This window comes from Ursus americanus, chromosome 8, assembly GCF_024610735.1.
Source record: "Ursus americanus isolate L20-20 chromosome 8, mUrsAme1.1.p, whole genome shotgun sequence".
NCBI classification, from domain to species: domain Eukaryota; kingdom Metazoa; phylum Chordata; class Mammalia; order Carnivora; family Ursidae; genus Ursus; species Ursus americanus.
The window spans coordinates 58,603,431-58,629,359 of record NC_142134.1 but is presented as its reverse complement, the minus strand read 5'-3'; the positions used below and the strand labels follow the sequence as shown (position 1 = coordinate 58,629,359).

At 33.7% G+C, this 25,929-nt stretch overlaps 1 long non-coding RNA gene across 37 annotated transcripts in view; it reads left to right on the top strand.

Moving 5' to 3' along the window:
* Positions 1–25,929, top strand: part of LOC123793462 (uncharacterized) — a 191,377-nt gene that overhangs the window by 93,659 nt on the left and 71,789 nt on the right. For 30 of the 37 annotated variants that reach the window (XR_015725537.1, XR_015725568.1, XR_015725567.1 and 27 more), the window contains 5 exons: positions 5,104–5,216; positions 7,291–7,351; positions 11,869–12,074; positions 13,488–13,571; positions 14,232–17,669. This is a non-coding gene — a long non-coding RNA (uncharacterized LOC123793462). The remainder of the gene's footprint in view (positions 1–5,103; positions 5,217–7,290; positions 7,352–11,868; positions 12,075–13,487; positions 13,572–14,231; positions 17,670–25,929) is intronic. The other 7 variants (XR_015725544.1, XR_015725554.1, XR_015725533.1 and 4 more) reach the window with 6 other exon arrangements.

The window sequence follows — 25,929 nt, the reverse complement described above, 5'->3', positions numbered from 1 at the left end:
GTGAACTTTGCTGCCCACCACTCTTCATCTGGTCTACTTCTTCATTCTTTAAAGCTGCGCGACTAAGAACTGTGGGCACTAAAGGAGAAGGAATCCTGTAACACTTGCACTTTAATAAACTTTCCTGCTTGTGTCCCTCAAAAAAAAAAAAAAATCAAATTCATTGCATTGTTGACATAGAATGTGGCATATTTGACATTGATTATTTGAAATGTATTTGCTACTTCCTTTAAAGATTATTATGCTATTGGGGTGCCTGGGTGACTCAGTTAAGCACATGCCTTCAGCTCGGGTCATGATTGTAGGATCCTGGGATTTAGCCCCATGTGGGGCTCTCTGCTCAATGGGGAGTCTGCTTGTCCCTCTGCCCCTCCTCCTGCTCATGCTCCCTCTCTCTCTCAAATAAATAAATAAAATCTTTTAAAAAAAGATAATTATGCTATTATGTTTTGCAAAGATTTCATATTGTGCTTGGAAAAATATGCACTCTTTAATTTTGGGGAGTGCTATCACTCTGCATGTCTGTTACATCAATTTTAATGCTACAACTATTTGCATTTACTATACCTTGTATCTTTTAGCATGTCTGGTCCCTCTACTTTGAGAAAAAACATGTCAGAAGATGTAATCACTCATTGTCCTTTCCTTTATTCAGTTAATATTTACTGAGCAACTTCAGTATGTCATACAGAGTCAATTGGTGGGAAATTCATTATTTTAATTGTTCACGCTCCAAAACTTGAAATCCACCCGCACGTGTCCAGTCCAAGAGGAAAAGTCAAAATTCTTACAATGACTTATGAAGCTATAACTGTTTGAAATGAAGACCTTTTTCAGTTTGGAGTAGAGGAATACAAGAAGCTGACTTTATTTTGAAAAGATCACTATCAGCCATTATGGAAAACAGTTAGGAGGATGTTGAAATAATTCAGTTGAGAGATGATGGTGAATTAGTTCAGGAAAGTAGTGGGAGAATGTTGATGAATGATTGTATTCTGTCTTCGTGTTGGGGTAGTGCTAATACTATTTTTTGTTGACTTGGCTATGTGTATCAATGATGTTTCCAAGTTTTTTGTGTCTGTGCACCTGGAAGGGTGGACTTACCACAAATTACATTCTATGACTGTATAATAACCTATTAAATCACTGAATCATAATTTATATAATCTACCCTCACATTTCTAAAACTCTCTGTGCCATTATAATTTGTTTCTTATAACAACATATGTTACTATTAATTGTTATTATTTAGTTGATTTAAACACTTTTTAAAGGGAAGAATATAATCTAATTATATATATTTTGGTTTCTATTATATTTGGACTTATGTATGTTTTGCGGGCTATTTTTTGCTTATTTTCTTTCCTCTGTGACATATTCAATTAACTAAGTTTTCTTCTTTTTTACATCTGCTAGCTGGGCACCGTATTTTTCTAAGTTTGCTTAACATATTTATTTACTATGAGTACTTACTGCATTTCTCTAATTAACACACTAACTCATACCTAAATGTATTAATTCCATGATCAAAGCTTTGTCTAAATTTGAGGTATATGTTCCCTATGGGCAAACAGAGGTGTTATTACCAGGAAAGAAGTAGAAGAAAGTTAAGCAGTAGGCAACATATATAATATTTCCCTTTATCTCATCAACACAGTATCTTAAGTTAACCATAGGTCAGATTTACTTACAAAACTTTTACTTTATTTCTGTGTATTTCACCATTATGATTTTTTTTATTTTAAAAAATGTCCCAACAAATATTCAGAATCTTTTCCATGTCTGATGACGTCATTTAATTTAAACCCTTGAGAAGGATTGACATAGACTAAAAAGTGTTTTTTCATTGAAACACTATAACCCAGAAGGGTTATATTAATGCGTGGAGTCTTTGCTTCTCATTGATATTTTACTACTTTGTAAGATGTAGAAAATGAATAGCAATGCAAATTATTATTTTCCATTGAAATACAAACAAATTTGTCTGTTAGGGGTGCAGTTGATCACCTTCCAATACAAAAAGAAATCTAATTTTGCATTTATAAAACAAATTTATTTCAGATTCCTGATTGCATATACGCATGCTTTTCAGACTCACCCTGAACTAATTTTTACATCTTACTGTTTTCTTCAGTAATTTTTTGGCTAGATAAATCTTTGAAATATCTTAAGTTTATATATGTAATAAGTTACAATTTTAACTTTAATATTGAGCATTTAATAACTCATACTTAAAATAGAGAGCTTGATATAAAATTAAAAGTTTTTCAGTTTTGTCTTTTATATCCTAAATGTAAAGACCTTGATTTATAATTTTTTAAAATTAAAGTGTTTTATTTATTTATTTTTATTTTTGATCATGCAAATTTTATTTATTTATTTTTTATTTTATTTTTTATTTTTTAATGATTTTTTATTATATTATGTTAGTCACCATACAGTACATCCCCGGTTTCCAATGTAAAGTTCGATGATTCATTACTTGCGTATAACACCCAGTGCCCCATGCAATACGTGCCCTCCTTACTACCCACCACCTCCATTCCCCCACCCCCCCTGAAGCCATCAGTTTGTTTCTCATCGTCCATAGTCTCTCATGTTTCATTCCCCCTTCTGATTACCCCCCTTTCTTTATCCCTTTCTTCCTCTACCGATCTTCCTAGTTCTTATGTTCCATAGATGAGAGAAATCATATGATAATTGTCTTTCTCTGCTTGACTTATTTCACTTAGCATTATCTCCTCCAGTGCCGTCCATGTTGCAGCAAATGTTGAGAAATCGTTCTTTTTGATAGCTGAGTAATATTCCATTGTGTATATGGACCACAACTTCTTAATCCAGTCATCTGTTGAAGGGCATCTCGGTTCCTTCCACAATTTAGCTATTGTGGACAATGCTGCTATGAACATTGGGGTGCATATGGCCCTTCTCTTCACTACGTCTGTATCTTTGGGGTAAACACCCAGTAGTGCAATGGCTGGATCATAGGGTAGCTCAATTTTTAACTTTTTAAGGGACCTCCACACTGTTTTCCAGGCTGGCTGTACCAACTTGCATTCCCACCAACAATGTAGGAGGAATCCCCTTTCTCCACATCCTCTCCAACAATTGTTGTTTTTTGCCTTGTCTATTTTTGCCATTCTAACTGGTGTAAGGTGGTGTCTCAGTGTGGTTTTGATTTGAATTTCCCTGATGGCTAATGATTTTGAACATTTTTTCATGTGTCTGTTAGCCATTTGTATGTCTTCATTGGAAAAGTGTCTGTTCATAGCTTCTGCCCATTTTTTGATTTGTTTATTTGTTTCTCACGATTTATTATTTTTGAGCAGTCCATGTTGCAGTTGAAAATTTTGTGGGTTGTTTATTTTTTACATATAGGCTTGATCCTTTCTTTGGAAGCTTGTATCATTTTGCAATTTATAAAGAGATTGTTTCATTTATAATCTATTCTCCTCAACACATAGCAGGTTCTTTATACCTGAAACTCCAGTTTTCTCATCAAATCAGAGAAAAATGATTCTAGCACCTTTTAAAAATTTCTTAGTTTGATTCTCTACATATTCTTAACCACATAACTTTTCTTTCATGTTTGGTGACATGTGTTTTCTTTTCTTCTGTTGAAATGGATTTTGACTGGTCTTGGATATCTTAGATAATTTGTCCAAGCTCACACATGATGAAAAGCTATAGAACTGGAATTTAGAATCTAGAAGCTCATCTCTTTTTTAATTTAATTTAATTATTTTTTTAAAAGATTTTAAATATTTATTTGAGAGAAAGAGAGAGACAGAGCACAAGCAGTGGGAGAGGAAGAAGCAGGCTCCCCGCTGAGCAGGGAGCCCAATGTGGGGCTCCATCCCAGGACCCTGGGATCATGACCTGAGCCAAAGGCAGACATTCAACCGACTGAGCCACCCAGTCATCCCTAGAAGCTCATCTTTTAACATCAAAACCTTTAGGTTATTTTCCTCAGTGTCTTATAGCACCCGGAGCTACAGACAAGAAGTTTATGGCAGTTAGTGGACTCCGACATCAGCTATCTACCATATTTTTACTAAGGATATAAAGATAAAAAATATCTGAGGGAAAAGGATTTTCTTCTCCTGTACAACTAAGAGTCCACTTTCATATTTTCTCATTTAGTTTTCTGGAGAAAGTGATTCTAACATGTGATTATATAAGTCTCTCTATACTAGCTACATCGAAACTTAAACAATAAGCCTCGATTGCCTTGAATAGAAAATTATCTCAACATCAAAGAGGTTTCAGATTCTCTGTCTGCTGTACAGAAAATTGCTGATCCTTAAAAAACAGAATTGTCAAGGAAAACACAAATTCAGAGACTGAGTTCTCCAATTAGAGAGAAAGTACAGGTGACTCAGGCATGACTACAGCATATTGGAGGGAATTAAGCATTTCTTATGAATCAATAAAAGCTCTCTTATTAAATGCTATTATTTGAGCAAGTGTATAAACAAAACGAAAGCAGGCTAATTTGAGTGCTGAAGCAATAAGCTAAGGGAAAGTGCAGATAACAGTATTTGGAAAGTAAAGAAAATATCAGCTAGAACAGAACTATTTCCTTAGCTCTGCCAGTTATCACTAGATACTGAGTGAGAGGAAAACTAGTATCTGAAATGAGAATCTTATGTACATCCTTTATATTTTGTATATAAAAGTATGGGAACTACACCTGACATAGTTTCTCTTATAAATATCAGTCCAATCATTCTTTTGGTAGTCTTTGAAAGCTGTTAATAGAAAACGAAAGAAATAAAAACAAGCCTACTAATTTAGTATTACAACTATGTATAAACATCTCTATCTATTTAAACCTGAATGGTTTGGACTCTACATGACACTCTAGTCAAGACTCTTCGGCCTAGAGCAGACAAAAGCAGGAAAGTAAGGGAATGATCTTGGAGAATTCTCTCAGGCAATTTTGTCTTAATGTATCACATCTTTCTCTTTGTGTAGATATAACATTGACATAGGATGAATTCTAATGTAAATAATATCCTTTTGATTATCAATTGATAAATAATATGTGATTTACCTTTATATATAACCACCAGCAGTTACCCTCATTTCTTTCTACTACAGAAAATGTATCTCTAACATGGGGTCTTTGACAACACTGATTCGGAGAGTTTTTGCAAGTTTTTGCAGTAATTGTACTGTGCAACATTAATGCTAACACACTACACATTTACATGGTAAGTCTAAAAAATGTACATGATAAGTTTAATATGCTCTTCTAATGGGTGTCTAATATTCACACTTAGGTTTGAAACCATAGGTGCCAAAGTTTATGGGTAACTTTAAATTATTGATAATTGCCTATAATTTTTCTTTTCAAATCTGGATTTCCTAATCCTTTTTTTTCCCTCTATCCTTTTCTTTTCCTTAACTCTGTTAGTTTCTTCTCAAGGACTGAAACAGTCAGGAGGTGAATGTTCTATCTTGGTCTAACTAGCCCCTGAGGAGTGCTTCAGAGGTAGAAAAAAAAGGAAGCATAAGCCTCAGTGAAGGACAAAGGGAAAAAGGACTACACATGGTGAAAATCAGCTTATGATCCCTGGTCCCTTGTGATACATTATAACACACCTTACTGAAGACTAATAGGAAATGTCCTGAAAGTTTCCATTTCTAAGTTCCTACAAGCCAAAATTCAGTTCTTAAAGATACTGTGTCTATGCTTCATGAAAAGTACACAATCACTTTTAATTTTGGCACTTGTTGGGATATGGTTCATTAATTCCTGCTAGTTAAGATTTAGTTAGTATCGGGGCGCCTGGGTGGCACAGCGGTTAAGTGTCTGCCTTCGGCACAGGGCGTGATCCCAGCGTTATGGGATCGAGCCCCACGTCAGGCTCTTCCGCTAGAGCCTGCTTCTTCCTCTCCCACTCCCCCTGCTTGTGTTCCCTCTCTCGCTGGCTGTCTCTATCTCTGTCGAATAAATAAATTAAAAAAATCTTAAAAAAAAAAAAAGATTAAGTTAGTATCTTAGCAGTGGGCAATGTTTTAAAATTTTAGAATCTGTTAATGGAAAGATACAGGATTTGCAGCAGCAGCTTTATTAAAAAATATTCAGGCAACTAGCCAAGGTTTTGTTTTGTTTTGTTTTATTGTTTTTTGTTTTGTTTTGTTTTGTTTAGCTCAATAGGGAATTTTATTAGAAATCCCTACTATAAATATGAACAGATAAAATATTTAGCAAATGTATTTAAATTCATTAAAATGTTGTTTATTTGTGAAATAATTGTAAGCCTAGTATGTATGATATTGTGAGAATAAAATTAATCATTTTTATTTAGTATCCATAATCTAATAAGGAATTCTTAATTCTGTCTCTCTGTCTCTGTCTCTCACACACACACACGCGCGCACACACACACACACACACACACACAACTACTATTCAAGGTCACATGAGAAAAATTCCTTACGGAAGTTTACTCATAGTTTGAATTACACAATATTAAGTTGAAAGGTCAAAGTCTTTGTTTGAGGAGGTGATGCTTGATTTCCACTGAAGTTTGAGGACCAATTAAAGAAAAAGCGTTGCAAAGTTTTAAGCAAACAGAACAGAAGCTCTACTTTTGTTTCAGAGATTAAAAGAAAAGTATGCTTTTTAAAAATATGACTCTGAAAAAAGATTTGTGAGATAAAATATTCGAGCAAGTTAAAACGATAGCAAGAGTCAGTTTATATAACAACTTCCCCAAGATCACTCGTTTCAACAGCTATATCATATCCAATATCAATTTCTATTATTTATTTTTATGACTGTTTATCAGTCTAATTGAATTTTCCATCAGAGGAAGGAAATGACGATCATAGATGCCTTAAACGACTTTTTCCAAGTTCAAAACCACTGATTAAAATGTACATAGCATTTTAACTAGGTGAGTATACTCATGCCATAGAATCTTGGAATATTAAGTTAGAATAAACCTTGAATCAAACCTCCCCTAATGTATGGATGTTAAATGCAGGCAGATGGTTATGTGACTGCTACAAAGTTCTTAAGTAGTCACATGACATGCCCTCAAACATGTTTCCCAAATCCCAGCCTATTGCAATTTTCAGTTAAGTAATTGGAATACCACAAGAAAGAAACATTTACTTTTCCAAATATGTCTTGATAAAATTAAAAACAATATACAGATTGTAGTAGAAATGAATTTTTTCGTATCATATTTTTTACAATATTGAAAATGGATTTAATGAATTTAAAAACCAAATAATTTTTTCCTAAAATAGTGGTAATTTTGAATTATTGATTAGTTTTGTCTTTCAAGGATGGAAAATACTCAAGGAAAATTTGATGCTTAGTAAAATATATGGGGTAAGTCAAATTGTTTATTTCTTTAAAATATTGCTTAAAGTTAAATGTGACATTAATTTATTTCAAGTGTTAATCTAGTCAAATCTAGTCAAAGCCTACAGAAAACATTTAATAAGTTTAATAATCTTTACAAAGTGAAAGATGCAACTTAAAAGTTTATTTACAGGGGCACCTGGGTGAGCAGTTGATTACGCATACCACTCTTGATTTCAGCTAAGGTCGTGATGTGTTCTTGGGGTCCTGAGATCGGGATCACGCTCAGCACGGAGTCAGCTTGAGATTCTTTCCCCCTACTTCTCCCTCCCCCTCTGCTCCTCCCTCTGCTCATGCATGCTCTCTCTCCCTTTCTCGAGAATAGATAAATCAATAAAATCTTTTAGAAAAATACAAGTTCATTTACAAACCTGTTATAAAAACAAAATAGTCTTAGAAATTTCTTTCAAATACATTTTTTTTTGTTCCAAGACCAGGTATCATTGTTTTACTTGGGAAATATGTTTACTTCATACATAACCAGAAGGAACCCAGAAGTGCATGCAATAATTATCATCTTTTCAAAACTTTCCAAATACAAGAATATAAGATCAAATAAAATTACGAGATGCAAAATTTATCGTTGACTCATTAAACTAAGCATGTATATATAACTATTAAAACTCACTGTCTCTAAGATTCTGTCACCAATTGGAATCATTAATGAGGAAAAATAAACTGCCTTTGAGATTTTGGTTAGCGAGAAGTAGCACACGGGCCCTGGAATGAATTTGCCCTTAGATTAATTAGCAGCGCTATTATTTTCTGGTCTGTGACCTTAGGCATCTTTTAAGTCTCAGGTTTTTCATCAGAAAAATGAATAATGTCAAATTATACTTTTGTGAGGATTAATGTAATATTTCCTATGAAGAATTAGGCGTAGTGCTTGGCCCATATTAAACTCAATAAAATCCAATTATTTGGGGGTTCATCAAACTCAAATATTGAAACACTTTAGGCAATGCAAAGTTTGTTGAAGGGTAATTTCTAGACACTGCAGTCAGCTAGTCTGGGGAAAAAAAAAAAAGAAATAAGATCCTGAACGGTAAAATTATCTTTGTGGAAAGTAATCTCATATGTACAATCCACCTCCGCAAATGATCAGAGAGCAAATGTAGTTTATTCTGATAATGGCTATGTGTATTCACCCTTGCTTAAAGAAAAAGAACCAATAAATTTTAGACAAAATATTTGTACTGTCTTCTTTATTGCTTGACCTACCACTTCCTACTATATTGCAATTTGACTTCAACCCCTACCTCATTGCCCCAATCATTCTGCACTAGGATGGCCACACCTTCTAATTGCCAAAGCCCATGGGCCATTGTCAGTACTGGTCTAAGGGTATTCATAAGCTGGGATGACAGCCCTTCTTGAATTTATTCCATTCTTGGGCACTTTACTTATCCCATCTGTGCACTGAGTTTTATTCTCTGTTAAATAATTAGACCTATACAAGAGGGTTTTTTTTTTCATTATTAAAAAGGTGAATGCTTATGAAGTACATATACCAGCTAGCATATTAGTAATCACTTAGTAAGTGTTATTGATCAATGAATTCCTTCAAAGCCACTAATTGTTAGTTCTCCTCATATCTTCTTGACCATTCACTCCCTAATTGATCTTCATCCATACAAGAAAAAGTAGTGAACGCCAAGGTTATGTTCTTAGTCTTTTCTTTATTCTCTTCTTATTTGTATCTGTCTCCCTAAGTGAACTCATTTATTCCCAGTGCTTCTCCTGTACCCCATATATTGTTGGTTGCCATGGATACAACTCTTCCACTTCCCATTGCACACACCCAGCCTTCTCACTTGAACTCTTAATGTCTTCTTTCATATAATTTCTGCACACATATGCTTGTGCAGATCCCATGGAAATCTCATATATAATGTGTCTAAAATTAAGTCATCATCTCTTGTTCCAAACTCACTCTTCCATTTTGTCAATTTATCATTCAATGCCAGAGTCATTTAAGTCATAACGTTTAGTAATTCTTGTTTAAACATATCAGACATCACAATAATAATTATAAACTAACATAAATTGACCGTTAACTCTGAACTAAGCCCTTAATACTTAAAATGGTCCCGGGAGTTACACATTCTACATACCAAATTTTATCTTTTCAGTTCCTAAAAGTACTGAGTTCCAAGGTTACCTAATCATCTCTGTCACGTTTCTATCACATTTAGTTTCTCTTCTTTCAAATTTTCTCTCCAATCCATTTCATAACTTCTTAGTAGATTTGTGTTTCTAAGATGCACGTTTGGCCATAACATTCTGCTGCATAAAATCTTTCAAAAACCTCATCCTGTAACTTATATCATAAAATTATTATGCCCAGTAAATAGTCCCTCACCTTTGGTCCCTGCTTATCTTTCTAGTTTCATTTTCCCCATTCTTTATTGCTCCATCAAATCCTAAAAAGCAAAATAATTTCTGTTTCCCCGAGTGTGTTCTAAACTTTTCTGTATTTGTGCTTTTCCTGTGAGATTTCTCCTGCATAGATCTTTTTCTTTCTTGCATACTAGTCCTCATCATTATAGCTGACAGTTATCAAGGGCATATAATGACTCACAGTACTCATTAGTTCTACTTTATAGGTGAGAAAACTTAGGCACAGAAAGATTAAATAAGTTTCCAAAGTTAAAGAGCTCATGACAGAATCCATGTTCTTGATCACCCTATCTTTCTTGGATATTGTTCAATCTCACTTCTATGACATCCTAAGCATTAAGCTGTTTTACCTATGGTTTTTCCATAATGTTTAGGATAAATACCTAATATCCCCCCTTTTATATTTATGAAATGTGTCTATGTTATAATTTAAATTCTATGTTAGAAGATGGAGAAGGGATGGTAAAGTATCCTCCAAAGTGAGAAGGCACATTGAGACTGAAAAATAAAGCAAGCCACTCTATACAGTCTGCACAGATTTTTATTCAGGGCGAGTTACTAATGAGGGCGTCAGGTGGACGACGATCCCTTGTGCAGTTACAAGGTCTGGACCTTTGTCCCCAGATTTTATAGAGTGAGGGATGGACAGAAGGTCATTGTAGTGAGATCAAAGGATTTGTATGCACCTAATTGACAGCTAACATTTAACAGACCTTTTGTGGTGCCATCTGCACTTCAAGAATGGGAAAGACTATATTATCTCTAACAGATTCATTGGAGGCCAAGCAAGCCTCCCTCTATCTCAGCCTTGGAGGGCACTTCTACGTATGTATATTAATCTCCAAGGGGCCTGGAACCCGTAGCCCCAGAGAGGGCATTGAGTGAACATGAACAAGATGGAACTCTAACAACCTGAAGTTACAGAAGATGTCTTTTAAATGTGTCAAATGAATGAATTGAATGAATATTTTTTATTCAAAATGGGGTTTCTTTGGAGACTGAACAAAAAAAATAAAAAGAGTTTGTACTAGACAGGATATGAAAAATGATAATATTCTTCATACATCTAGAAATTGGAGAGAAAAGTTAACTAAATTGTAGTCATCTTAATGAGTGTAAATGCTTGGCAGCAGAACACTAAACAAGCATTTTCAAATAGTTTGCACATATAAAGGAGAGTTCGGTACAGGGGCTTGTCCTGCTTTGTGTTTATACTTAGAGAAAATGATACAAAATAGCCATGTTGATTGGGAGGAAGAGATGGACTTTATGGAAGTATTGATAATCACCATAGGAACCACCTCATATTGAAAGGCAAATAGTTAACTTCAATGGAGGACTGATTCTGGAGCAACAGGTGTTCTGAGAAAAAGATCAAGGTTCAGGGATGCAGAGGTAGTGCCCAGGTGAGGGAGCCCTTCTGACTAATGGTAAATGGGGCTAAGATCTGCAAAACCTAAAGAAGCAATAGAGTGAGTTGAAAAAAAGTGTTCTACCAAAGTAGAATATTCAGTTAAATGACCGGAGAAGATACTAGAAATATAAATGGGGATCTAAACCAGAATGTCCATAACCTGGAAAAAGTGTAAAGCAACTATTGGAAGGAAGGATGCAGTTGCTGAAAATATATAAAAATAAGTGTATTCAATTTTTCAAGGTACAGGATTAGGCATCATGTGTGGATTTACCTCTTAGCTGTGTGAAACTTGGCAAAATAGCTAACCTTTCTAGAGCTTTTATCTTCTCTTCTGTAAAATATAGAGAATCATAGATCCTTCAGTATTGAGATGGTATAAGAATTAATTAATATCTAATCTTAAAATGCTTAGCATAGTGCTGTATAGAGTCAATTGTCGATAAACAGTAGTTTGTATTGTTGCTGATTTCTTTATGATTCAGTTATTTGTTGTAAATATCAGTTAACAGTTCTGTGCAGAAATAATTTGGAATGGAAGATCTTGAATGTACTAAATGTATTTGAGTTGTTTCTTTAACATTTGACAGAGATAGAAGACCATTTTTCCATCTCTGATATTTTAAAAAATTATTTTTTTCGTCATTCTTCTTCCCTCATCATTTCCAAGGTCAAAGAGATCAGAAGCACCACAGCAAAACCAATAATGCACTTTGGAGTCTCCCTCTATGATCACCACAGAGAACTCAAAGCTCTTGCCAGATCCTGCAGACATGGAGATTTATTTACTCTGGCAACTTTAATATTAAATAACTATGAGATCAAAAGATATTATAACTGCATATTCATCTTATCTATGAGGGAAGAAAAAGCAAGGTATCATGTTTTATGAAATTCTTATGCATATGTATTTATAAAATCATTTAGAAGAGTCAACTTGAAAATTTAAAATAAATCACAAAGACTAAGTAGTAATAAGCAAAAAATAATAATCTACCTGGCAATTTAAAAGAAGACAATCATGATATTTTTTAATGTTGTAAGAAATTTCCCTTATATGTCTATACAATTATCATTAAAATAATATTAAAATTTTGACTCACTACTTAACAAGAGTTATATTATTTTAAGCATTACAATAGAATTGCCCTGGGTCTTAGTTTAAGGATATAATGGTATTAAAATTTAAGAACACAACTCTGGCATTTCCCATGTCAATATGTTGTTGCTACACAGTTAAAAGTTCTAAAGAAACTGTGGGGGCTAACCATTCAAACATTGAGATAACCCATATTTAGAAAAATGGCAGCTAAACTAAAGGAGAGAGAAGTAGAATTATGAGAGAGAGAGAGAAAAAAAAATTGAATTCTTTTGAAAATTATTTAAGACTTTTACTTAGTTTAATAAATGAATGTTTGCTTATAATCTGCTATTACAAAGCAAACCTTAATAGTCATAAAGCAGCAAAGGACCAAGCATATTTTTATAATTTTTATGATAAGGTAAGTTATAATTCTTTATTACTGAAGATGGAGAGGAAATATAAATTTTAAACTAAAGTAAAAATTTAGCTGCATGTAAGCACATTCAAAAGGTGACAACATATGTTTTAAGTTTATATGTATTGAACTCTAATAATTTATCTCTTGGTCAATCAATGATGTAATTGTTTGAAATCTCCACTTTCACAATTTCAGCACATACGTTGGCTAAATTTACTGTACATTAAAGACTTACAGCTATTTCATATTTTGCTACAAATTATAGAACCTAAGACAAACAGAAATTAGTTAAATGCATCTCATTTTTTGCACACCGTAGGGTAGTTTTTCAGTGATGATCATCATATGGACATGAAAAAAATATTTACATTTTTATATAAAGAAACCATGTTACTTTCTGTGTGCCTTACCATATTCTGCCTTGGTGTTACAGTTGTAAAAATAATAAAGTTATTTATTAATTTTCTGTTTAGGTTTATTTAGGACAAGATACTAGCCTAGGCTATGTGAAGGAAAGAAAGATAATGAACTTGGAGCATGTGAATTTTCATCTCAAGGAATTTAAGTCAAGGAGAATATAAGTAGTCAATATGTATAATTAAAACTGCAAATTATTTTTATGTAAAATAATTTACACACACACACACACACACCCCTTAGTTGTTTAGACAAAAAACAGTCTAAGAATCACATTAATTATTCCTACAGCTTGCTCTTTTTATTTTCCAGAGAGTTTTATCACTATCAAGAATTATGTCGCTTGATATTTGTTTGTTTGTGTCCCCAGGCTGGAATACTCAACAAGCACAGTGGTCTTATTTGATTCACTATAATGTCTACACATCATCCTAGCTTCAGATCCGTTTACAGAGTAAGTGCTCAACAAATATTTGTTGAATGAATAAATGAGTTTTTCCAAGTATTAAAAAGATAATCCATATAAGGCTCTTAGTGCAGTGTTATGTGCACAGTAATCCCCTGTAATTATGAGCTATTTATTGGTGTTGCTATTATTTTAAAGTGATTCAGAATATTGTGATCAGAGAAGGTTTGAAAGCAAAAGTGGCACTTGAGCTTGTTCTTGAAGGTCAATATTTCAGTAAATGGAGAGAGGGGAAATTTAAGGCAAAAGAAATGGCAGGATGAATTGGAGGTAGACTAGGGAAAGTAATTTCTAGAGAACAGAAGACCAATGTAAATAAACATGCTGGTGCTAAAATTTAGGTAAAGAAGGCTTGCTTAAATATGAGTGAGATAACTTGGGACTTGATCCTGGAGGAGGAAAGAGCTGCTAACTTGTAAATTCCTCCAAGGAAATTATATGCTTTTTTACTTTTAATATCAAGCATCAGGACTTAGTTCTGCCTAATAAGCAGTCAGCTGGATGGATGATTAAACTAATGACTAAGTTGTTGAAAAACGCTATTGGGGTAATGACAATGTTGGACAGTCATCAAGGGTGTGGCTGCCAGTTGACCTCTGAGCTGGACCTGAGCAATCAGAGGCTCTTCACCCCCTCCTCTGTCCTTAGAATGTGGGTCCACTTGGTTTCCCCATTCCCTGAATCTGACCCAAGTATGCTGCCTTGGAATACTAATGTAGAGCAGAGACCATCTGGATGGTATATACCACTGAACTCAGGTAAGTCCTCTATATAAACTTCTAATATTCTGGTGGGTGGGTGTGAACATCTATCTATTCATCTTGAGGCCACCCAAGGCAAGCCTCATATAGAAGTTCCCTTGCTTTTTAAAACTGCCACCTATCAATCTGGAATGGTCTGCCTCTTTCCTCCATCTCTTTCTGCCCTCCATGTGTGGGGAGTGGTTTCAGATTTAACTCAGGATGCTCCCAAGTGGTTTGTGAACCAACACATAGTATAAAAATTGCATTAGGAATATGCCTGGTGATAATGGTCAAGACCTAGCTAATGGGAAGAGCTTGAAGTCCTAGAGACTGAATAGGAAGGTTGTTTAAACAATTCAGGCATGAAATAACAAGGGTCTAACCTAAAGTACCGACATTGTGACTGAGAGAAAAAATATGAGAAAATAATGTGGAGAAAGAAAATTTCATATATGTACTAAGTAATGGTTCTAGTATATCATGTAAGACCTTCCATACCACTATTTCTAGAGCTGTATCTGTCTTTAATTACTTTCCATGAATTTATTCTTACACTATGAACACTCATGTGGTTTTCTTCATTGTTCTTTGATATTTTTATTTTTTAAACAAAAACATTATTCCTTCTTAAAAGCATATATATATAGCCAAACCTCAAATGACAGGGATTTGAACTGCGTGGGTCCACTATACAGGGATTTTTTTCAATTAATACAGTTTAGTACTCTAAATTTGTTTATTCTTCCTCATGATTTTAATAACTTTTTCTCTGTTCACTTTATTATAAAAATACAGTATATAATATACATAATATACAAAATATGTGTTAATTGCATTATTGGAAATGCTTCTGCTTGACATCGGCTATCAGTAGTTAGGTTTCTGGGAAGTCATAATTTATATGCAGATATTCAGCAGTGTAGGTGTTTGGTGCCCCAAACCCCTATATTGCTCAGGGTCAACTATATATACTTCATTTATTCTTTATATATAATTCTTGCATGGCAGAGAACGTTATTATCTGATCTTCTAAAATCTTGAAGCTTGATATTTTCATCATTCAGTGCTAAAAGATGGGTCATGTACATTCATGCTTCGAATCATATTCATCTTATTGCCATGTAGTATCAAGAAAAGGGGGAACGCAGATTGGGGAATGATAAACAGATATTTCTAAAGACAATAAAAAGTGACACTGCTCTTTAGAATCCCATTTCCTTATGTGTAAAAAGCCAAGGGTCTAAGAAAATTAAAAAGCTATTAAAGCTCTATTTCAAAATTGACTACAAACATTTAAAGAACAACACATGGTCTATAATTAATAAACAATCCCCCCACCCCATGCTACAAGAGTTTCCCAGTCATAATTGAATATAATGTGAGATGAGCTGACTTGGTCTGAACAGGAGGTCATCCAAAGCAAGACAAGGGGAATTATACAGTCAAGACCCCTGTATTGTTAGAAAAAGCAATCATTATAATAAAGTAGAATAGTACATTCTCAAAATACCCGAAGACCTTTCTCATACCAAGTGTTAGCCACTGTCCTCATTATTCTCTAGATCAAAAAAGCCTCCAAAATGTAATGTGAGGAACTGAGAGTAAGAAGGTCAGAGGGTCTTGGAATAGATTACGAAGTCTGGTGAAGTTTCTTACTCTTTAATTTTTTTTAAAGTAAGCTCCATGCCCAACGCAGGGCTTGAACTCACAACCCTGAGATCAAGATCTGAGATCAAGTTAGATGCTCTACTGACTGAGCCATCCAAGTGCCCCATTTCTCTTTAAACTTTTATTTTCTTTCTCTATCTCTTCCTGTATTTATCTATTTCTCTTTATTCACTGACTTGATTTAAATGTTTCTTTCTGTAAAAAGAGAGGAGAAGACAAGAAAGCAGGTTTCTGCTAATTTTTTATTTTCTATTTTTATTTTTAATTTTTTTTTCTGCTAATTTTTTATACACTTCATTTCACCTTCTGTGCATAGTGTCTGTTTGTCAGGTATTTTCAAGAACTCTAGACCTCTTCTTCCTTTGAAGACTTACATCCATGTAAGCCATCATAACCATCATTATCATTTACTCTCATTCACTTAACAAGTCCATTTGTCCAGCAACTTTTAAACATATTCTCACTTGCCCCACTCTAAAAAAAACCCAAAAACCTCATCAACTCATTGTCCTCTTGAACTGCTCTTCTATTTCTTTTCCTTCTTTCATTGTCAAAATTTTAACAAAAATGTGCATCAATAAACTGTTAACCTTTATTGAGTATTTCCTTTTTTAAATTTAAATTCAATTAACCAACATACAGTACATCAATTTTTGATGTAATGTTCAATGATTCATTTGGTGTGTATAACACCCAGTGCTCCTCACATCATGTGCCCTCCTTATATTGAGTATTTCCTACGAACCCAGGATTATCCTTAGCACTTTTACATTTTGAAATCTGAATCATTTAACTTATAATTCAATTTAATCTTTATTATAAATCTTTGAAATTGACACTATTACAGCTAATCTATATCTTGGACACTGAGGGATGGGGAAGATATTTATTCTAAAATATCATTTTCTGGTGGTGCTGTTGCTGGGATTTCAACCACAGTCTGATTCTAGAGGCTTTCCTATGAACCAATACCCACATTCAGTTTCACCACACACCCTCTGCTTAGTGCCTTTTAATCTTTTTTTTATTTTATTTTTTTAAATAAATATTCCATGGAAAGCAAAATTTTAGAAGTCCCAATAGGGAGGAGGAAAAATATTTTTCCTTCTACACTTTTGAGTTCCTGGTTGTGACCCCTGTAGTAAAGACAAACTAACAAGAGAAAAACAAATAAATTTATTAATATGTATCCCTCATGTATACATGGAAAATGCCCAGGGAAAAATGAGTCACTTCTCAGGTGGCTTAGAATTCAGGATAAATACTATCTTAATGGTGGAAAGGGGGGAGGGGATGTAGTAAATAACTTTTAGGAAAGATGAAGGAGCTATTGGAAAAACGGATGGAAAATATGACAGTTTGTGACATGTCTATGTGTGTATGTCAATTTCTGTCTCCTCTTTTGTGATAAGAATCAATTATCCCCAGTTTACCCCAATTGGGGCAAATAAATTTACCCCAATTGACAAAGTCCTCAGAAGAAGATTATGACAATTGAGCTCATTTTGTTGGGTCTATTTTAGGGAAATAAGGGGGAATTCAGAGAAAGTCCCTCCCCCTCCATTTGCTGTTTTTCAGGTGCCTACAGCTCAAAATAATCAATATGCCAAAGAAGCATTTTTTGGGTGGCATGTTCTGAAATTCCAGTCTTTATCAGTAAATGCCTCAAAGACAGGTTCGTGACATTTTCCCATTGCATTTAACTCAATTTTCCCTATTCTTGATTAAGTTTTTCCTTCTTGGTATTAAGATGTCTCTGATGATTCTTCTAATATTAAGTATGGCAATACTAAATATCCTTAATAAGTATTCTTTTTCTCTTTTTTCCCCCTCTTTCTCTTTTCTACTCACTTCTCTTCTCCGGGCCACATGTAAATATAGTCCCATATCTTTCTGTATACATTCTAGTTTGTAATCTAATCAGCATTCCTGAATTCCAAATTATCTGTGTTGTGATAACTCTCAAATTTATTTTACTAATTCTTACACATTTCCTGAGCCCTGATCCATGATTATTATTATTATTTAGTTTTGTTAAGTATGTGAAATACAGAGCAGGTTAGAGAGTTTCCTAAATGCACCCAGCTCTCTCTTGACTACTTGCCTTTTCCTTTGCCTAAACCACCCTTACTTTCAACTCTTGTTAGATCATTTCAAATTATTTTCAAGATTCAACTTTAAACAGTGTGTAGCACTAGGAATTTTTTCATACCTAATTCCTGTGTCAAGACTTCTAGTGGTTCCACAATGTTTCCTCTTGATCCCTACCAATAAAAGCCCTGAGTTTTCTGTGTGTAAATGCCAGCCTGGAATAACGAGTGCATTTCCCAATCTCCTCTCAAGTCACAAGAGGTCATGTGATGATATTTGAGTCAAAAGTATGCAAGCAGACTTGTCCCACATGAGTTCTTCAAAGTTTTCTTCAATTTAATCTTCACCACAAACCTTTGGATTTAGACAGTCTACTTTAGTGTCTTTCTCCTTCTTTTTGGCTGGAATGCGAACATGAAGGTTAGAGACTGAGCAGCCATATTGGATCATGAAGCAGCTGCCAAACATGGCAGAGAAACAAATGTTCCACCATATTCTGTCATCTTACATACTTAATCTCCTTAATTTTTAACACCATTAGACCTACTGAATCAATCAGGGTGATCCTGTGATGTTGAAACAAAATGACCCAACAATAACGAAGTTTCCTAAAGAGGATAGAAATATATTTCTCATCCTCAAAGTAATTGAAGATGGAAGTCCAGATCCAGGGGAAACTCTGTAGTCATTGAGTAACCAACCCTAAGGTGTACGCTAGGGTATAATTTTAGGGCATATTGATATGTGTCAGTGTGACTAATTCAATCACAAGCATACCCATTTGCAGGTTTTTCTGATCAGGCTTGAAAGAGACAAGTTCTTCTTACCATACGTTCTTGAGAAATGTGTTACACAGCGACACCTAACTGCAAGGGAAATCTGGAAATGCAGGGTAGACATAATGCTCAGGTAGAGGAAGGGTAGATTGAGAAATCTGGCTAGTACTGTACAGATTGTGTGCTTTTACTTATGTATCTTATTTTATTTGTCTCTCTCTCCAAATTCAACTGAAAACACAATATAAGTGGAGAATTTGTTCTATTTTGCTCAGGATTATACCTTCATTGTCTAGAAGAGTACCAGATCCACAGTAGTTGCTCAATTGGTATTTGTTTAATTAATTAATTAATTAATTAATTAATATACCACCTAAATTTTGTTGATATTCTTGGCCCCTACATACTGGAACTTAGGCATGGTATGTTCCAGTTTCAGAATCTAAGGAAATGAATGAATTAATCAAAGAGATTTTAGACATCTTAGATTTAGAGACGTTTTCCTGTTGTAGGTTCTCTTTTGTATGATACATTATGTAGGTAATCCTCTTCTTCAGAACATCTTGAAAACTTTTTGATAGAATTAAAATTCAGGTGCTTTGATATATCCATTATAAGCAGCCTTTTAAATTGCATTATAGCCCTCTGGAAACATATTCTAATTGAATGAAAAATGTTTCATTGTGTTCTTAATTTATAGTATCTACCAAAATATGTTTAGACATTAAACTGCTAATGCTTTGTTTCCCAGAATTGCTATTATTATTTATTATCAGAGTAGACCCTCAGTAATTTACACTAATAACTGGGAGACTCACTAGAGATTACTGAATTTGGCAGATTAGTTAGTGAACGAATAAATATGAAAAACATCAACACTGCTGTACCACAAAATGTGCTTTATTCATTATTTTGATAAGTGTAGTTTAATTATAATCATCTATGGTAATGTTTCACAGTATGCTAATAAACACATTGCCATATTTTATGAAATTAATGAAATCTTAGGAGAAAAAATGTTTGCTAAATTTGTCCCAGTTTTTGGAGAAAAATATAAATCTGTTATTTAGTACATTTTGTATTAGTTTTAGTCCAGAAAAATAGAGCTCATATTACTTGGTATTATTTTAGTCATTTCTATTATTTATTATCTATATCCCCTACTAGAAAATAAGGTTCATGAGAACAGATTTACCTCATTTCACACATACTATACGTGTTAGGCACAGGCACAGATCCGAATTTAAGTATATGTCATGAAGGTATATACTACTTGGTAAACAGAAAGACTTTAAATGCAAATTCGGAAGTATTATTAAATTTAAATATACATTTAGATCTCTCTTCCTGGATCACCTATGCTTTTAGAAGACTTAGGGTAATTATTATTTGTTTCCATTATTAACAGTCTTTGATCATTTATTTTTTAATGTCAAGTTTCCATATTTAGAAATGCCTAGCATCATTGCTAAATTACAAAAGGGCTATTCAGGATGACCAAAAAAGTTTTTATTGTTTGTTTTTCTTTGTTTTGTCTTGTTTTCCTTGTGGAGACTTGAAGAGTGCCCCCACAGCTTTCAATCACACCTGATAGTTCCTGGAATAAAAAGGGATAATTGAATCTTTACTAACCTGGATTTACTTATTGACATAGTCATTCAGCTAATAAGTATTTAAGAGATCATCCCTTCAGTTACTGTTCAATATGATAAGAAAATAGGAGTAAAGAATGTATAAAGTCTTTGCCTTCATGGAGTTTATTTTCTAGTTGGGGAGACAGACAGTAAATGCTATATATAATTACAGTATTACTGGTTACAGAATGATATGTCATGAGGAGAAAAATTAAACAAGGAAGAACAGAAGGTGTGTTGGGAGCAGTTACAGAAAAGGACGCCAGTGAAGGTGACATTTGAAAAATTACCTAAAGGAAGTAGGGGAACAAATTGTGTTTCAATCTGAAAGATGAACCTTCTAGCCAGAGCCATGCAAAGACACAGGCCCCAAGGCAGGAACTAGTGGTGTGTCTGACAAAATGAGGACAGTGTTACTGGAAACTAGTGTGTACAAAGGAAATGAGCAAGGGATGACTCAGTGAAATAACAGGGAGCCAGAGTGAGTGGTTATAGAACCTTATCCTTCCTTGGAATACCATTATGATTCATGTTTCTCATATTTCTAAGGTACTTTGCTGTAATCATGTTATTAAACTCTTTTAGTTATTTCTGGAATTAGTACTGCATAACCTCCAAAGAGAGACGGACAGAAAGACAGAGATACAAACTAAATATGGGATATTAAAGAGAAGTGTTCAGGCAAAAATAAATTATCTTACCAAATACTTAATCAAAGTTTACAGTCAATTAAAATAGATAATATTATCTTATCACTGTACTTCCATATTATTTATTTTATAAATGTAACTCAGGGTAGGAAAAATTTCTTAACAAAGATAGCAAAGCCAGATCATATGATACAAATGATGAATTGATTATATAAAAATTTAGGATTTCTGTTTTGCAAGGAAACCACTAACAAAGTAAGAGAAGATGACAAAAGGAGACAGACAATTACAATTCAAAAATTTTCAAGGGGTATGACTTATACTATATTGAAACATGAAGAGACACCAACCCCAATAGAAACATGTGCAAAAGATAAGAACATTATAATTTATGTAAGGAAAGCAATCTGCAAGAGAAGAAACAAATGTTAACAGGATTTTGAAGAAATGCTTAAAATGCTTAGAAATCAAAGGTATGAAATTTAAGTTTTGAAGTTACAATGTAAACTGGATAGTACCAAGTGTTGACAGAGGAGTACAGGTACAAGAGTGTTCATGTTCTAATGGTGGGATTGTAGGGTATGGAAGAAATTTTAAATAAACCGGCACCATCTGCTCACATTCAATATTCACATAAACTTGATTATAGCAATTCCAATCCTGGATTTATATCTGGAAGCAATTTTCTCACACTGCATAGGAGGACAGATAGAAATATGTTTATTGCAGTAATATTTGGTAAGTATCACATCTTAGGTGTCCACCATCAAATATATATCATGGACTATACCATGCACAAGACAGAAACCACAAATTAGATGTATACATAGCAATATGGAATGGATAATTTAAATAATAATGTTGAATGACTACAAGCTAGAAAATTACAATGACATTAATGTGTGAAGTACAGAGTACTTGCATTCCAAACACTACTCATTTGTTTTTACAAACACAAGTAAATAAGAAGGAGGAACATGGAGTGAGATATGGAGCTAGGAATGAGTTTTTAAAATTACTATTTTGTTATCTCTATATCCTTAAACTCTACCGAAAAACATAATTAGTTAAGGAAGTGTTGCCCAAACTTGGAAATGTGTATTTATAAATTTGTCTGGTTCAGAGAGTTCCTCCTAATGATTTGCTTTTGCACATGCATAGGTATGTGTATACACACAATTTAAGCTGTCTAAATATTTACTCACATCTCATTATATGAAAGAAAATGATCACCTTAATATGATAAAGAAGATAAATTTGTAGCAATCTGATCACACTTTTATAAACAAAATTTAAAAGGAAACATTCCAATATTGATAAATCCTATCTTCCAGAAACAGAGCAAATATAATATTTTTATGATTTAACCTCAGAATTGTTCCAGGAACAAGATAAGGAAGCTCTCTAGTGTAAACTACTTTTCACAATTTTGCTAGTAATCATATTCAGTGCAATAAGACAAAAAGTAAAATATGAAAAAAATAATCATTAATTAATCACAAATGATTTCTATTTCAATGGATACCTAGGGCACTCACTTACAAACTCATCTTTCCCCTTCCAAGTGCTGAAAACATTAGAAAGAAACAGAAATGTAACGGATGAGAAAGATATATCGCCTTCATTATCACTAGAGTTGGTACTGGAAAATGGTGGTTAAAATTTCAACAGATGCTTTTCCTTTTAAAGAAACTCAGAAATAAAAATTAGACACTCTTTTAAAGTCATGCTAGACCACCACAGGGCTTCCTTGCAGGCAGGGCTATATCCAAGCTTACCAAAGAGCCCAGTGTAATTAAGGGAAACCCCTTCCTTCCTTCCTTCCTTCCTTCCTTCCTTCCTTCCTTCCTTCCTTCCTTCCTTCCTTCATTTTTTTCTCCCAGAAGAAAGCAGTTTATAGAAGATACATATATTTCCTTCTTCAAACTTATCACACAAATGAGTGAATGGGAAGCCAGAGAAAGTCGAGGAATGTTATGCTCAGAGGTACTTCTAAATGGAAGACATATACTCAGAGAAAAGAAGACATCTTTCTTAAATAGTCTATTTGAAGAAATTCAAAACTTTTGACCAGAAAATAGTTAAAAAATTTTTGACAGTAGGCACAGGTATGAGTGATATATATGGAAAAAAATCTGAACTTGATACCAGCCACAACTTAAAAACGTCATAGAAAAAGACATATTCAGGATAGAACAAAACCGTAAAATATCTAGTAATGAACTGACAAGTCTGGGCCAGAAATATATAATGTTTTATTAAAAGAATATAAAAGGATGAAAATTATATCATCCCACTTTCTCTTATTAGAAAATTCGATCTTATAAAGATGTCAATTGCCTCCAAATAAATCTATATTTAAATGTAATTTCCAATCTATTTCCAATAGGTCTTCATGTGAAACTTAACAAATTTGTCTACCTATCTAGTGGATCAGTAAGAATTATTAGGTTGGAGGGGCGCCTGGTAGCGCAGTCGTTAAAGCGTCTGCCTTCAGCTCTGGGCGTGATCCCGGCGTTCTGGGATGGAGTCCCACGTCGGGCTCCTGCGCTGGGAGCCTGCTTCTTCCTCTCCCACTCCCCTGCTGGGTTCCCTCTCTTGCTGGTTATCTCTCTGTCAAATAAATAAATAAAATCTTTTTTAAAAAAATAATTATTAGGCTGGAAACTCAGGCAGGAGTTGATGCTTTAATCTTAAAGCAGTATTTATTCTCTGGCAAACCTCCGTTTATGCATTTAAGGCCTTCGACTGATTATATGAGGCCCACCACACCATAAAGGATAATCTCTGCTTTACTTAAAGCAATTAATTGTAGATGTTAACCACATTTACACAATAACTTTAGAGCAACACCTAAATTAGTGATTGATTAAGTAACGGGGTACTATAGCCTAGGCACACTGATGTATGTTGTAAATTAATTATGACATTTTGTAAAATTAACTAACACATGTTGTGAAAAGAAAGGGACCAAGAATAGCCACAAATATTTTTAGTAAATAATAGAGAAAGGGCACCTTTTTCATCAGTCTAAATTTTTACTGACTATAATACTATTGTGTTGGGTAAATATAGACAAATACCTTAATGAGAGACCAGAAAGTAAGAATATATGATGTTTAAATACATGATAGTGGGAACCATTTCAAAATAGTCTATAAGAGATGGATTCTTCAATGAATCTTGTTGAAGTAATTTAATATATTAATATATGTTTATGTTAAATAATAATTATTAAATATATTGTTTTAATAAATTATATATGAAGAAATACTATTAATAAAATAGTATTACTATCATATATAAAAACAAAAACTGTATCATTTAAAGTGAAAATGAAATTTAAATGAAAATTGAAATAGTTTTAGGCACGTTGGGTAATACTCCCAATTCTTCCAGTCCTATCTGCCTTTGCCCTGGCTTTAGTGTTAGCAACATGCAATTACCACTCTCATTTTATTTCCTTGAATATGTGACTTAATTGGGCTCGTGAAAAATTACTATGCAAAATGTGAGCAGGAGCTTTACATGTGGTTGTGCAATTTGACTTGCTTTCTTGCTTCTCCATTTACCATGGAAAAAACATGTCTGGAAGGAGTTTTGCCCTAGAATGAAGAAATATTTAGAGTACTTTAGAACTCAATATACAACCCAGAACAAAACCAGTGAGTCACAGATTAACCCTGCAGGGTTCCTGCTGACTCAGCCCCATGAGAGTGAAAATTAAATGTGCACTGCTTAAACTGTCTGACATTTCGATGTTGTTTGTAACAGAGATTTATTATTGTGATAGTGAATAAACACATTATAGAAAATATTGGGTAATATGTGTGTGTATGTGATCGTGTGTATGTGCTTTATTTACAGAATAAAGAATACTTTTCTAAGCCAAAAAATAAGAACAAAACAAAACCCAAAAAACAAATATTTGCATTCATAGAAATATGAAGTGTCAATGAAATAAAATAAATGTCAAGTCAAAATGGTGAAATAGTCTATGAAAAGCTAGGTGACGTACATAGCAATGAATTGGCATGAAATTCAATGTGAATGATGACAGTAAAGGAGAAATTGCCAAAAAAATTAACAACAAATGCATAGAATTACTAGTAGACAAAATACATTAAATATTCTTGGCTTGTAGTAATAAATATTTGTATTACAAAACAAAAATAAACTATTTCTTTTGTTCTTCAGAATGGCAAAAATAAAACAAAATTAAAATAAGTGTTGGCAAGGATTAATAGAGATGGGAACTATTATCTGGTTAGGAAATATTAGTTTTAGGGTAATTTGGAGTGTCTCTGTATATTATAAATGCATATACTTGTGATCGAGCCATTTGATTTCTGAGAAATGATCCTACCAAAATCTTAGAATTTAAGACTAGAAATGTTTATACAAAGGTGTTTATCTCTACCTTATGCATTAGAGCAAAACATTGGAAACAATTTGGATGTTCATCAGTTACTAAATGTTTAATTATAGTATATACAACGTTACAATATATGGTGCATAGTGCATGACCAATAAGAATCAGTGATTATTTTCATCAATAAAACCTGTTCCAATTAAGTCTGACATAGGATGTGAAACTTAGTTCGCAATTAATGAACATGAGTTTAAATTAAAGTTTAAAATATTTTTGCTGGGATGGTGGTTCAGTTGGTTGAAAGGCTGCCTTTGGCTCAGGTCATGATCCCAGGGTCCTGGAATCGAGTCCCACATCGGGCTTCTTGCTCTGCGGGGAGCCTGCTTCTCCCTCTGCCTGCTCTGTCTGCTGT